The sequence below is a fragment of the Sapajus apella genome, unplaced genomic scaffold (assembly GCF_009761245.1).
Source record: "Sapajus apella isolate SASKATOON/1434 unplaced genomic scaffold, GSC_monkey_1.0 scaffold15, whole genome shotgun sequence".
NCBI lineage: Eukaryota > Metazoa > Chordata > Mammalia > Primates > Cebidae > Sapajus > Sapajus apella.
Window position 1 is genome coordinate 30181785 of NW_022436955.1, and position 13098 is coordinate 30194882.

At 50.6% G+C, this 13098-nt stretch overlaps 1 long non-coding RNA gene across 1 annotated transcript in view; it reads right to left on the reverse strand.

The window, feature by feature from the left end:
• Nucleotides 1-210: 210 nt before the first annotated feature.
• Nucleotides 211-13098, reverse strand: part of LOC116555732 — a 61999-nt gene continuing 49111 nt past the window's right edge. Inside the window, exons 4-6 of the long non-coding RNA XR_004270645.1 lie at nucleotides 6939-7213; nucleotides 3169-3355; nucleotides 211-940 (exon numbers count right to left, since the gene is read on the reverse strand). This is a non-coding gene — a long non-coding RNA (uncharacterized LOC116555732). The remainder of the gene's footprint in view (nucleotides 941-3168; nucleotides 3356-6938; nucleotides 7214-13098) is intronic.

The window sequence follows — 13098 nt, forward strand, 5'->3', positions numbered from 1 at the left end:
CTCTGATGGGGCAGTAAGCATTGACTTCAGAGCATCTAAGGTTTCGGTACAAATGCTCCTTGTCAGCACCCTTGGTTAAAATTTGGATTATGAGCAAAAGGAGAAATACACATTACGGCATTTTCCTCCCTCATTTCTATGAGAACGAGAACGATTTCTCTCCTTCCTAAATATTTACTTTCCACCTGTTGTTTCGTTTCCCTTTAAAGATAGTCATGACTTATCGGTTTCTCTTGCCTTCGTGCTGCATGGAATCGTTGCTATGAAAACGGCAGGAGCGTTTTAAGGAAAGTCCCACATTGTAGCTTTGTGGCCTGGGAGAAGTTCCGTAGGGTTCCAAAAAGAAGAAAGACAACCTTCCCATTAGGCCAGCCTGTCAAAAGGCAGCACTTGATTGTTTTAAGGTAGTTCAAAGGTGGGTGGGAAAAAAGTCCCTGGAAAAACAGGCAGCGGTTCATCACAACCCTCCAGAGTGCAAAGGTGCAGATTTGGTGCTTCTGCCCCAGGCTTGGTTCCTCAGTTAATTTTTTCCCTCCCACATGGAGAGCTTGCTTTGGGTGCAAACACCAGGCAGATGGAGACAACACAAGTTCCTCTTACACACAAGAAAATGGTTTGAGAACAGGAGCACAAGGAAGCTTCAGGTACTGCTCAGAAGCCTAACTGCATCTAGACCAGGAGATGGGCGATGGGAGGGATGGTCCCTGGCCCTGCCAAGCTCTGGTGCTGTGATGGCACCTTGCCTCTGTGGTTCTGCACTGCAGGCCTGGCTTGCTCCGCGACGATGCTATTCATACCTGAAACCCCACGTAAATGCTGTGGCTGGCATTCAGCTGGTGCTCAATAAATGTGTGTGCCTGATGCATCGCCAGGGAAGGTGTGAGGAGGGTCCTGGGGAGGCTTGCTGAAGGAGGCAGGCTTGAGCCTGGTGGTGTGGATTCTGTTCAGGAGAGAAAAGATGGTTTTAGATGAGACTTGGAATTGAGTGTTGGAATAGCAAAAACGGAAGAATGGAGACCACCAGCTTGGCCTCCTGCAAAGAAGCCAGCATGGTACCCTTAAAAGCAGGAGCACCATAAGCCGTAATTTATCATTAATTTATTCATTCAGGAAATGAAGCCACAACGGTGAGTGATATCCGTCCCTCACTCCTGGAACTTACCTTGCAGGTGGGAAAGACAGAAAATTAACAAGCAGACAAGACTGTGAGATTGTGGCAGGTGCCTGATGAAACAGAGCACTGGTGGGGTGATCAGGGAAGGCTCCTCTCAAAAACTCAAGATGGAGCTAAACCTGAAGGGAAAAAATGAAGGAACGCCATCTCCATGGAAGAGACAGGAGCAGCATTCCGGGGAGAGGAGGCAGCACGTGCAGAGGCCCAAGGTGGGCTCAGCTGGATCTCCGCGAATCAGAGGAGCTTGTGTGGCTGGAGCTCAGTGAAGTGAGATTCTAGCACTGGTTTCTCAGCCTGGGCTATGCACTAGAAATCCAGAAGTCCAGGCTGCACCACCAGAAAGCAGAATCTGGGGGCAGGACTGGGGAGTCAGTGTTTTCTCAAGGGCTCCCAGGGATGCCCATGGGCTGCCAGGGTTGAGCATCCAGGTGCCAGGCTGGGAGCAGGTAAAGTGTGTTAGAACAGGAGAGCAGGGAGCTGGATTGAACACAGATGGTGACAGTGGAGACAGAAATGGTGCCATCAGGGAAAGAGGGTCTGGGCAGATGCTTTAATGCTGAGACTCCAAAGGGAGGGCAGGGTGACTGAGGAAGGCTGCCCTACAGAGGGACGTTACTTGGGGTCTGAGGATGTACAGGATTTAGGCAGTTAAAGGGACGGGGAAGGACAGGAATGGTGTTCCAAGCTGAGCACTGCTTCCAGAGCCACAGATGAAGCTGGACATTCAAGGCAGAGACAGGAAGTTCAGGTGGCCAATGGGACGGGACTGAGGAGGGGACACAGTGCAGCCAGATTGTACAGTGCTGCGGGCTCACTGGAAACTGTCGAGTTTTCTTCTAGGGACTGTCCCCAAACCCAGGATGAGCACTGAGTTCCAGGAGTTTATTTGGGTGGATCCCAAGAAGCTTAGTAGGAGGAGCCTGGGGATGAGTGACAGGGAAGGGAAGGAAGCCACGAGAGGGAGTGCGGACAGTCAGGTGGCCCCTGGACTCAGACCCATCAGAGGCTTCCTGGAGACAGTGGGGAGCACCCCTCAGGTGGTCTGCATGAACGGTGAGGGAGCTGGGGTATTGATCCTTCAACCTGAGCTGGTGGAGGCTGTTCCCGGGCCGTCCACCCCACAGCAGCCCTTTCTGCCCCTGTGTAGGCTGAGCATGCTCCCTCAGCCAGAGACACTCACAGGATGGGACCACAGGTGCTGGCGGCAAGAAGCCACCTGCAAATGGACTGAGGCCAGCGTCTGTGATATTAGCCTGGCTGCATGTTAGAATCACTTGGTGACCTTAAAAAAATATCTAAGGATATTTTTTTCATCAAGAGTCACTTGATGAATTTTTCAAAGAATCAAAGCACACACATGCACACATACACACCACACACACACTACACACATCATGCACAAATCATGCACACTACACACAAATCACACACACATAAACACACATACACCACACACACCACACGCACACATAAACACATATACACACACATATACTATACACACATCACACACAGAAACATACACACACATAAACATGTATCACATACCACACACGTACACACCACGCACAAATCACACACACATAACACATACACCCCACACCACACACACACACAAACACCCCTGGAGGTTCAGGTTGGTCTGTGAAGCTCAGGCTCAGTATTTTTATCAGTATTTCGAGTGACTGCCAGGTAAAACCGGACAGGACCCCCTGCCCGAGTATCAAGGAGCATTAAATGGTTGTAAGCATGACAGCCAACTTAGCCTGAAATCTGTGTCCCAAGACTGTGATCACACCTCTTGGTCTGGGGTAGTTATGGGTGCTGGGCAGAAGGAGCCCTGCCCGGGGATGTGAGCAGGCACTTTTCTTTGCTTGAACATGATTGTCCGCTAAAACTTAATAACCCAGGCTTTTTCTCCATTTCTCTGAAACTGAGCAAGTTTTTGCTGGCATGCAAGGAAAGAAAAACAATCAAATACAAATATTCCTCACTTGGAACTTTTCAAAAGGACAATGTGTAGAGGAAATGTCCAGTTGCTTCCTTTTGCAGAGGGTCACTGCAGCGGCGTGAACTCCTGCCTCTGAACCGGTCACACAACGTCCCTCCTCGGCCCAGGAGCTGCATCGTCACTTTTCGGTAGAAGAGTGGAAATCATGTCAAACTTCCCATTAGGCCAGCCTGTCAAAAGAGAACACTTCATTGTTTTAAGGTAGTTCAAAGGTGGTTGGAAAAAAATCCCTGGAAAAACAGACAGGAGTGCACTGCAGTTCTGCACAGCACAAAGGTGGACGCTCGGGGCTTCTGCCTCAGGCTTGGTTCCTGGGTCAATTTCTTCCTCTCCCACATGGAGGGCTCTCATTGGGTGCAAATACCAGCCAAATGGAGCCAGGAAAAGATCCCCTGTGGAGGAGCAAGTGGCCTTGCTGGCCAGCAGGTGGAATGGCATCCTTGGAGAAAGCATGCTTTCCATGTCTGCATGAGGAGCGTTTTAATTTCTTACCATTGCTAGTCGAGGACAGCTGTCACCCATGTGGCTAGGGGTGGGCTTTGGGCTTTTCTTTTTTCTATTTTTTTCCATAGAGGGTCTCACTCCGGTTGCCCAGGTTGGACTACAGTGGCGCCATCTAGTCTCACTGTAGCCTCAAACTCCCAGGCTCAGGTGATTCTCCCAGCTCAGCCTCTCGAGTAGCTGGGACTACAGGAACATGTCACTTCAGCCAGCTCATATTTTCTATTTTTAGTAGAGACAGAGAGGCAGTCTCCTATGTTGCTCGGACTGATCTCGAACTCCTAATCTCAAGCGACCCAGCCACCTAGGCCTCCCAAATTGCTGGGATTACAGATATGGGCCACTACACCTGGTGTAGAGGTGGTTTTTCCACTTTCTGGTGAATATCATCATTTAATGTTCACCTGCCATGTGCCAGGCAAGAAGTGACCCCGGGGACTCTTGAGCCTTGAGTGGCTCCTGTGGGAGGATCGGGGAACCCTTTCTGAGGAAGGTGGTGCTTTTTGGCTGATGCATTCTGCACTGTTCATTTTTTTTCTCTTGATGACGAATGCTTAGAAAATAGAGATGAGCAAAAACACCATAGGAATCTCTCGGAATTATGGTGACCATGTAATTTATTAGCCAAATTGGGACACTTGGGAAGTGAGAAGACACTGTGATTAATTGATTAATGACACCAGGAGAGACCAGGCAGGAAGCAGTGCTGTCTGGAGCCAAACGGGCCATCTGGGAGCTCTGCTGCTAACATGGCTCCCAGCGACAAACTCCCCCAAAGTCTGGAGCACACTCTTCTGGCCATTTTTCTGTGAAGAAGTACAGGCAGTGTTTTCCATGAAGACGGGACCTTGCTCTGCATTCCAATTTTAGGATGACCATGGACTTCCTGGTCCTAACAGGGAGTGCGGACAGTGAGAGGGGAGAGGCAGATACTCCTGCTGGGAAAACAGGCTGTAGGGTCACCCTTGCTGTTTTGAATCCTGTCTTTGTTCCACTTGAAACATCATAGCACCTTTCCCTTTTACTGTTTTCTTTTCCATAAAAGCATTTCTGATGACTGCCTCCTATTCCAGCATGCATGCATGCCATCTCCTCAGCTGAACTTTTTTGTGGTCTCCCATTATTCTGCTGTTAAAACAATGCAGGGGTGATCGTGCTTGGAGACAGGGCCTGGTGCAAATCCATGATTATTTCTCCAGGACAAATTCTTAGAATGTAAAGTTTTTAAAATGTAAATTTTAAGTTTAAATTGCTAGGCAAAAAGGTATGGGCTCTTATTTATTACTAGAGCTCTGCTCTAGCCAACCATCTCTTGTGAGAATAAATTCCCCCACCCTGACTGCTGGGTATAAAGGTACAATGGTAGGGTGATCACGTTTTAGATTCTTAGACTATTTGTAGGTGGAAAGTGACTGTATCAAGCGTGGAGGGTAAGTGGGAACTGTCAGGAGAAGCGGGGAGGTAGGGTATTCCAAGTAGATGGAAAGACTCACCCAAGGCCAGGGATAATGGAAAACTGCCCAGTTTGGAGGTTCTGTTTATCATCAATATTTCACGTTTTAGAGAACTAGGCCACCTGCATTTCTGGGCCTATAAACAGACTGAGAACAAATACAGATTATAAATATATTAACTAATCCCACTTTGATCCTCTTTTCCAAAGTAAACATTGCTATTAACAATAATGGCTCTAACACCTTCCTGTCGGCAGCCGTGGAAATAGTAGCTGCATCGCCATGTCTCAAACCCTCTTAAGCAGGTGGCACGAGATTTTACTGTCTCCACTCTACAGCTGCGGAAACAAAGGCCTAGAGGAAATTCTGTACCTTGTGTGCAGTCAACTTTGGGTCTCCAGTTTCGAGGGTTGCTCACCTAGTCTCTAATCACACCGGATTCCCAGATTCCTGAATATGGTGATGATGGTGCTTATGATGATAATAATGACAGTGGTGATGGTTTTGATGGGGGTGGTGAGGGTGATGATGGTGGTAGTGATGGTTATGATAATGGTGGTGATGGTGAGGATGATGGTAATGATGGTGGTGATGGTAATGATGGTGGTGATGATGGTGATGATGATGATGGTGGTGATGGTGAGGATGATGGTGGTGATGGTGGTGATGGTAATGATGGTGGTGATGATGGTGATGATGATGGTGGTGATGGTAATGATGATGGTGATGGTGATGATGGTGATGGTGGTGGTGATGGTGATGATGATGGTGATGATGATGGTAATGTGATGGTGATGACGGTGATGGTGATGATGATGATGATTGTGATGATGATGGTGGTGATGGTGATGATGGTGATGGTGGTGATGGTGGTGATGGTGATGATGATGGTGATGGTAATGATGATGGTGATGAGGATGGTAATGATGATGATGGTGGTGATGGTTATGATGATGGCAGTGTTGATCATGGTGGCAATGAAGGTGGTGGTAATGACAGTGGTGATGGTGATGGTGGTGATGGTGATGATGGTGGTGATGGTGGTGGTGATAATGGTGCTGTTGCTGCTGGTGGTGGTGATGGTGATGATGATGAAGATGATGGTGGCGATGATCATGGCGGTGATGAAGGTAACGATGACAGTGGTGACAGTGATGATAGTGGTGACGGTGATAATATCATGATGGTGACTGTGGTGATGACAGCAATGATGAAGGCAGTGATGACTAACAATCATATGGAACTCACCTTGTGCTGGCCCTGATCTATATCCTTTGTATAACAATTGATTTCATTCTCATAATTACCCGGGGAGTGAGGAATTATCATTATTCCTATTTTACAGACAAGTAACTGGAGGCTTAAAGAGTGAAGCCCCTTGATCAATCTCAAAAATGACATTTTAGAAATACTCATTCCAAGAATAGTAATACACAGAAATACTCATGCCAGGAGTAGTGAAAATAAGAAGTTTTGTTTCTTTGGAAGTAGAAAATATTATTATGAAAACTTGTTTTTGGCTCACTTGGGAACTAAGGTCAGCAGGGTCTCCTTGCCTTTTCTTTTCTTTCTTCTTTTTTATATATTTATTTTTAAATATTTGAGTCTCTATTTCACTCCCAGTCTGTGAAAAACATTTGTCCCTTTGAGGTGTTTATTCACCCTGGAAGCCTGGCCGCTATCCAAGCACCATTTGCCAGCTCTCCGTGTAAACCAGGGATGCACGTGCTCAAAACAGAACACAGCGAGGTAGCCTTCATTTGTTGAAACCCCCTCAAACCCCACAGTGTTTACTTACTTGCTTTCACCTTGTTTATTGTACCAAAAAAGCAGCACAACATAAAATGAAAACCAGACCGAAGAGGCGGAGTGTGCTGAGGATTTTCCATAGGTGCTCAGCATTTTCTGATGACTTGGCAGAGGGAGGAGACGGATGAAGAAATGATCTGTCACAGCCGTGCGGTACCAGAGGAGTCGGCTCTGCGGAGGCATGGAGGTGCTCTACAGCCCGCTGGGTTGTGGGATCGGCTCTTCCTGAAACTTCGTGGGCCTTCAAGGAGGGCACTGTGCTAGCTGCCAAGAATCAAATGGGGGAGAAGCCTGAAATTTGTGAACCTAAGGAAACTCAGTCTGGGGTGGGGGTGAGCAGAGAAGTAACTAGGCAACTACAAAGTGGTGCGGGACAGTCTATGGTGGGGCACAGCTGAGACCATTCACTTTATCTTCCCTACCCTGAGGGTACACAAGGAGGTCATGTTTCCCCGCCTCTCTTGCAGGCAGGCTGGGACCAGGTGATTAGTTCTGGACAATAGTGTGAGCAACAGTGACATGGGCCACTTTGGGTCCTGGGCAGCTGAGGCAGGACTGAGTTCTCTCCACTCTCTCTGCTCCTTCCTGTGCCCAGGAGTAATGCCTCCTTCAGCCTGAGTCCCTAACAATGGTGTGGAATGGGGATGTGAGCTTTTTGGGATATGCCGTGTGAGTGAGAAGCAGATGTGTGTTGCATGAAGTCCCTGAGGTTGCAGGGTTTATGTGTGACTGCAGCCCGACCTCACTGGTCCTGGCTGGTTCAAGGGAGCAGTTGCACAGTGCTCTGGGCATGAGGTAGATGGCAGGGGGATGGGGCTCAGCAAAGGCTTCCCTCAGACAGGAGAGGTAAACCGAGCCCTGATGGAGCTGGCCAGGTTACCAGCAGAGGAGGAGCTTTCCGTGCAGAGGGAGCAGCTCCTACAGGTGGTGGGGGGAGGGCACTGCATATCCAGGGCCAGGCAGGAGTGCCCAGTGCAGATGGAGCAGAGTGTGCAGGCAGGCACTGGCACCTCTCAGATGGCACGAAAAACACAAGGGAGGAAAAACAAAATCTGAGGATTCAGGCTGCCCTGGGCAGTGGTTTTCTGGCAAGCAAAGGCAAGAGGCTGGGGTGACTGGCATCACTGTCCCTGGGCATGCAGGTCCCTGGTACCTGAGAGAGGGTGAGGGCCGTAGCAGAGCTTTACACCCTCGCTGCCGGCCAGGCCCCGAGACTGCCTTGAGAAGCCCCAGGGGCTGTGTGTGAGGCCGGGCTGTACACTGTTCCCTCGCTTTAGCCCAGCCTGGGCCCCGTGCCCACGGATGGTACGGATGTCATCAACTTAGTGTTTATTTTTGGCTTTTTCCATTGCACTCAGAGCCAGCTATCAAGCCAGACACATTTTGCTTTTTTTTAACTTAGCCTGGCTTATGAGTCCAGCGTTGAACCAGGATCTGAGGGGAGGGCACGTATCGGCGTTAACACAGAAGTCCCAATTGTGTCTCTTGGATGGCAAGATAAAAACAGTTTGCAAAAAAAACGGGGAAAGAGCACAGGCAGAGCAGAGGTGGCTCCCAAAGGGAAGGCTCCGGCGGTGGGCTGGTGGGGGGCTGGCTGAGCCCGCGTCTGCAGGGGGCCATTGGCATCACCTGGCAGAGCCTGGACTAGCTGTCCTTCCTTCCCACCAATGTGCATGACAGGCAGCAGAGCCTCCCGGTGTGCAGGAGCTGAGACTCGCAGCCCACTGAATTTGCATGCTACTTACTCACCAGCCCCAGGCCTTGGTGGACAGTCATTGTCCTGTCACCTTGATCAGCCACACTGACGTTCATTCATTCAACAGGTCTGCTACACCCCTTCTGTGCCAGGTCCTGCTCTCAGTTCTGGGGACCTAACAGAACCTGTTGGACCCACCCGTGTCCTCAGGGAGCTTCCAGTCTAGGGAAAAGAGAGGAAGCTGTGAGCCACAGAAGGTCTCAGAGTGAGAATGGCCTTGTTCCATCACTCAACTTCTGGTTTCTTCCTACCTCTGTAGCTCCGCCTACAAGGTCACATTTCCAATCCTTAGATGTGAGGGTTTCCTGGTGCTTGGTCCCTGGCCCTCTCCTTCCTCCTTGTACTATTTCAGTCCCACCCCTCAGCTCCCAGGCATTCACCTAGCGTCTGAGCTGACCGTTTCCAGGTCCAGAGCTCAGGTCTCTGGCCTAACCTCCTCGTAGACATCTCCACTGGTATCCATCACACCCATACATCTGCTGCCTGGCTCTGTGCACCCAACACTGCAGCCCTGCCCAGGTGGGTTTACTTCTTCCACCTGCAAATCCACAGCCACACAGCCCAGGCTGCTGGCACCTCCAGCCAGGATCTCCCTGGAGCTTTGTGTTGGGCTCCTTCCTGTCCTCCTGTTCTCCCGCCTTGTCCACCTGCACACTACCCGTAGCCTAGTAATCACAGTGGCCCTTGTTCTGAATAGAAGGGCCCATCCCTCTGCTCAGAACCCTACCACAGCCCCTTGTCCCTCAGAGTCAAAGCCGAGGTCTTTACAGGCTCCCAGTGCTCTCTGCTCTCTCCACTCCCCCGACCCCTTCCAACTCTCTCCTCTCCACTCCTCCCACTCACCCCACCACAGCCAGGCTCATCTCTCATTCCTCCATAAGCAACCTGCTTCAAGACCGTCCCTCTCTCTGCTCCCTCTCCTGGCATGCCCTTCCCCTGATATATCTTTGGCTCCCACCTTCCCTTCCACAGGCTTTTACAATGCCACCCTCTCTGCAGCCTTTGGTGACTTCTCTATTTACAATGCAGACCCCACACCCAGCCCCCTACACCAACCCCCTGTCCTATTTTCTCCCCATGTGTTCATATGTGTGCACTTTACTTACTGATTTAATGCCTGAGTCCTCCCTCCAGAACATAAGTCCCTGAGGGCAGGAGTCTGTGCAGTTCTGTCCCCCGCTGTGCCCGCTGGAGGGGATGCCCTCAACCTAACATGCCTGGTTAGCTCTGCTTGCTTTGAACTTCATGGGATTAAACGACGCGCACTTTTGATGTCTGTCTGGCTTGTTGAGCTCAGCAACTCTACGGCTGTGGATTACCCATCTCCAGGGTGAATGGATGAGTATGCCACATTTATTCACCCGTTCTACTATGATGTGCGTTTGAGTTGTTTTCAGCTGCGGTTACTGTGGGTAGTGCTGCTATGCGCACCCCAATCCTTAATTGCTGGAATGGATATCCTTCAAACTGGCAGCTTGGACACAGGTTTGACCCCATGTGGGTGCGGCCTAACCCTCTCCTCCACCAGGCAAGTCCTGCTTGCCCAGATGGCATTTTTGTTAGCTAGAAGAGACGGCCATTCTTTCAAATGACTTTGGTTGCCAAAAATAATAACAGAGTCAATCTAAGGGGCGATTTTAAAATTCAGTTGTCAAGACTTCTCCAATCCAAACTCAGGGTGACCCCCTTTGGATGGCAGAAAGGGGACTGCATCCTCAATGGCACTTTTCTCAGACCACCACCCTCCAGGCCCAGCCACACGTAGTGGTGGCTGCCCACAGCTGGCAATTGTAATGGCATCTGGAGACAGAGCAGCTGACACCCTCTGCCCTTTGTGTGAGGGGTGAGGGGGGCAGAGGGGGTAAGGAAGGGACCAAGCCTGGCCCAGCCTTGGGGGAACATCGGCCGCTGCCTAGAAGGACGAGCTTCCCAGAAGCCCTCCTACGGAGAGCCCGTCTCTCAGAGGTCACGCTCTGGAACCCGGAGCAGCTTCTGCCACTCTCCTTTGTTTGGTTTTATGTTTTATTTTTAATTTGAGCCACATTTTTCTGAAAACGGGAGATGTCACCAATCATTTCAAACTTCTGGCTCCTCTTAAAATGCAGGAAGATACGGCCACCCTGGGCCAGCATTTGGCTCTGGCCACAGCTGGCTGAAGCTGAGCATTGGGCTCTCTACTGAAGGTGAGGGAAATTCCAAACATGAAGTTATTTTATGGTGGCATCATGACCTATGTGCATGTGGATTTGCTTCTAGGTGTTGAGAGAGATGGAAGAAAAAGAGCAAGACAAAGAGGGGTAAGACAGAGACAGAGACACAGAGACAGAGAGACAGAGAGACAGGGAGAGACAGAGAGAGGAGAAGGAAGACAGAGAGGGGCTGAGAGACAGAAGGTAAGACAGAGAGGTAGAGGGAGAAAATGATTCTAAAAGCCTGGGGTCTCTGCCCACCGATGAAACTGAAGACCGGTCCCTTCCCATATCCCACAGCCACCTAGAACGCGCAGCTTGCAGCCCTGAAGGTGAACGTGAGCTCCCCGTTTGCAGACGTATCCTCACTGTGCGGTAGAGCCTCCGTGGAAGCTGCTGCTTTTGCTCATTCAACAGCGGAAGCAGCATGATTTACAGGTGATTTAACTGTTCTTTCAAGGATTATTTTTTCTATACAGTTCTTAATTGGGGGCTTACCTGCTGACATTAGAACCTGATTCCCATTGAAGTGGCAACTCGGTTAAATGATATCTTTTTAGCCAAGCTGTACTCAGCCCCAGCCTTGACCCCTGGGGGAATGTCTCCTCCAGGTAGCACTGGCTGAAACCTGAAATGTGCCCACCTTTCCTGAGAGTGGGATGAGCAGGGGCCACGCAGCTCCTTCCTCACAGCTTCCAGCACCCAGGCTGAGCGGAGCTGAAGGGAACCACACCCCACGGAGAGCAGCGCCAGCCTGGCCAGCTTGTCCCCATCCCCATCCCCATCCCCAGGAGGCCAGGCCAGCTGCCAGTGGGGAGGATGAAAGCCGTGGCACCACAGGTGGTGAGATCAGCCTCCCACTGCACCTGGGGGGGGCGGGCCTCCTCCCAGAGCAGGCACTGAGCGCCAGGCCCCCCACAGCTGTCAGTCACAGCCAAATGGGTCCAGCAAACAAAATGTCACTCACTGTCCCCTGACAAGAACAAATAAATGGCCAGGGAGAGGCAGGAATAAGAGCAAGGCTACAGCTTTACCTTAAGGGCCCACGTGGCTGCTCCGCAAACCTCAAAGTCCTACAAGTACTCACAGACCCCCGGGCTGGCACACGCATGCCATGGACGTACTCACGTGTCCGCAGACATGCACACCCACATGTTCTGAACAACCTGAGCACACAGAGCACATGCAGTTTGGAACTGCGCAGAGGCAATGGCTGCACAACATTGTGAAGGCACCAAATGCCACTGTGTTGTTCACTTTAAAATGGTTGATTTTCTGCTACATGAATTTCCTCTGAATTTTTAAAAGGCAACAGCCGCAATACACACGCACATGAAAACACCGCACATCTTCATAGATACATGCAGGTGTGTACCACCTAACTTCCCAGCACCAGAGAGGAGGCTCCAATTCGGGGGGTGGGGGGCTTGGTTTGGGGACCTAGACTCACCTGATTTTCCAGACCTATCCCCATCGAAAGCTCAGAAATGGGTGGGGGATATTTTCATCTTAGATCCTCCCAACCCTCTGTTATGGGTTAAGGTCAGCCCGTGTGACAGCCGAGACAAGCCAGTTTGAGCAGCCATGCTTGTCTTTATTGTTCCATCATCGAGATCCCCGGAGCCCTGTCCTACCCTCTGCACAGCCCTCTGGCAAGCCTTCCATCCTCTTCTCAGGGCTCACTAAGCTGCTGCCTTCTCAATTTCAGTGCCCTGGTCAGCGAGGGGCATTCACTGGACTACACTGAAACGTATAATTCCAACAGACCACAGACAGCGCAGCTTATCAATGGCATTGTTTAAATAGATAGCTTATGGCCGTGTGTTTTGAAAGAGAAGCTTTCGAAGTCCCTGCGGGATTTAAAGGCTGGATTGCTTAGGGGCGATGCTCTCAGCCAGAGTATGCAGGAAGGAGCACCGTGGAGTGATGCTTCGGTCTGGGAGCCACGTGGCCACCTCACTGATCACGCGCATCTGGTGGTGGATCTCTGCCTTTTGCTGCGTTTTGTGGCTGACTGTATGAAGGCACAGGATGCGACTGTGGCCTGCGTCACATACCCGCCTTCTCACACCGCAGCCTGGCAAGAGAGGCAGAACCTGTGCAGGCCTGGGGGAGTCACACCAAGGTTCTTCCTCAGGCTGTTGGGCTGGTTTAAGCTCAGGGCTACCCCAGCGTGTGGACGTGGCAGGGGTAAGAACCGTGAA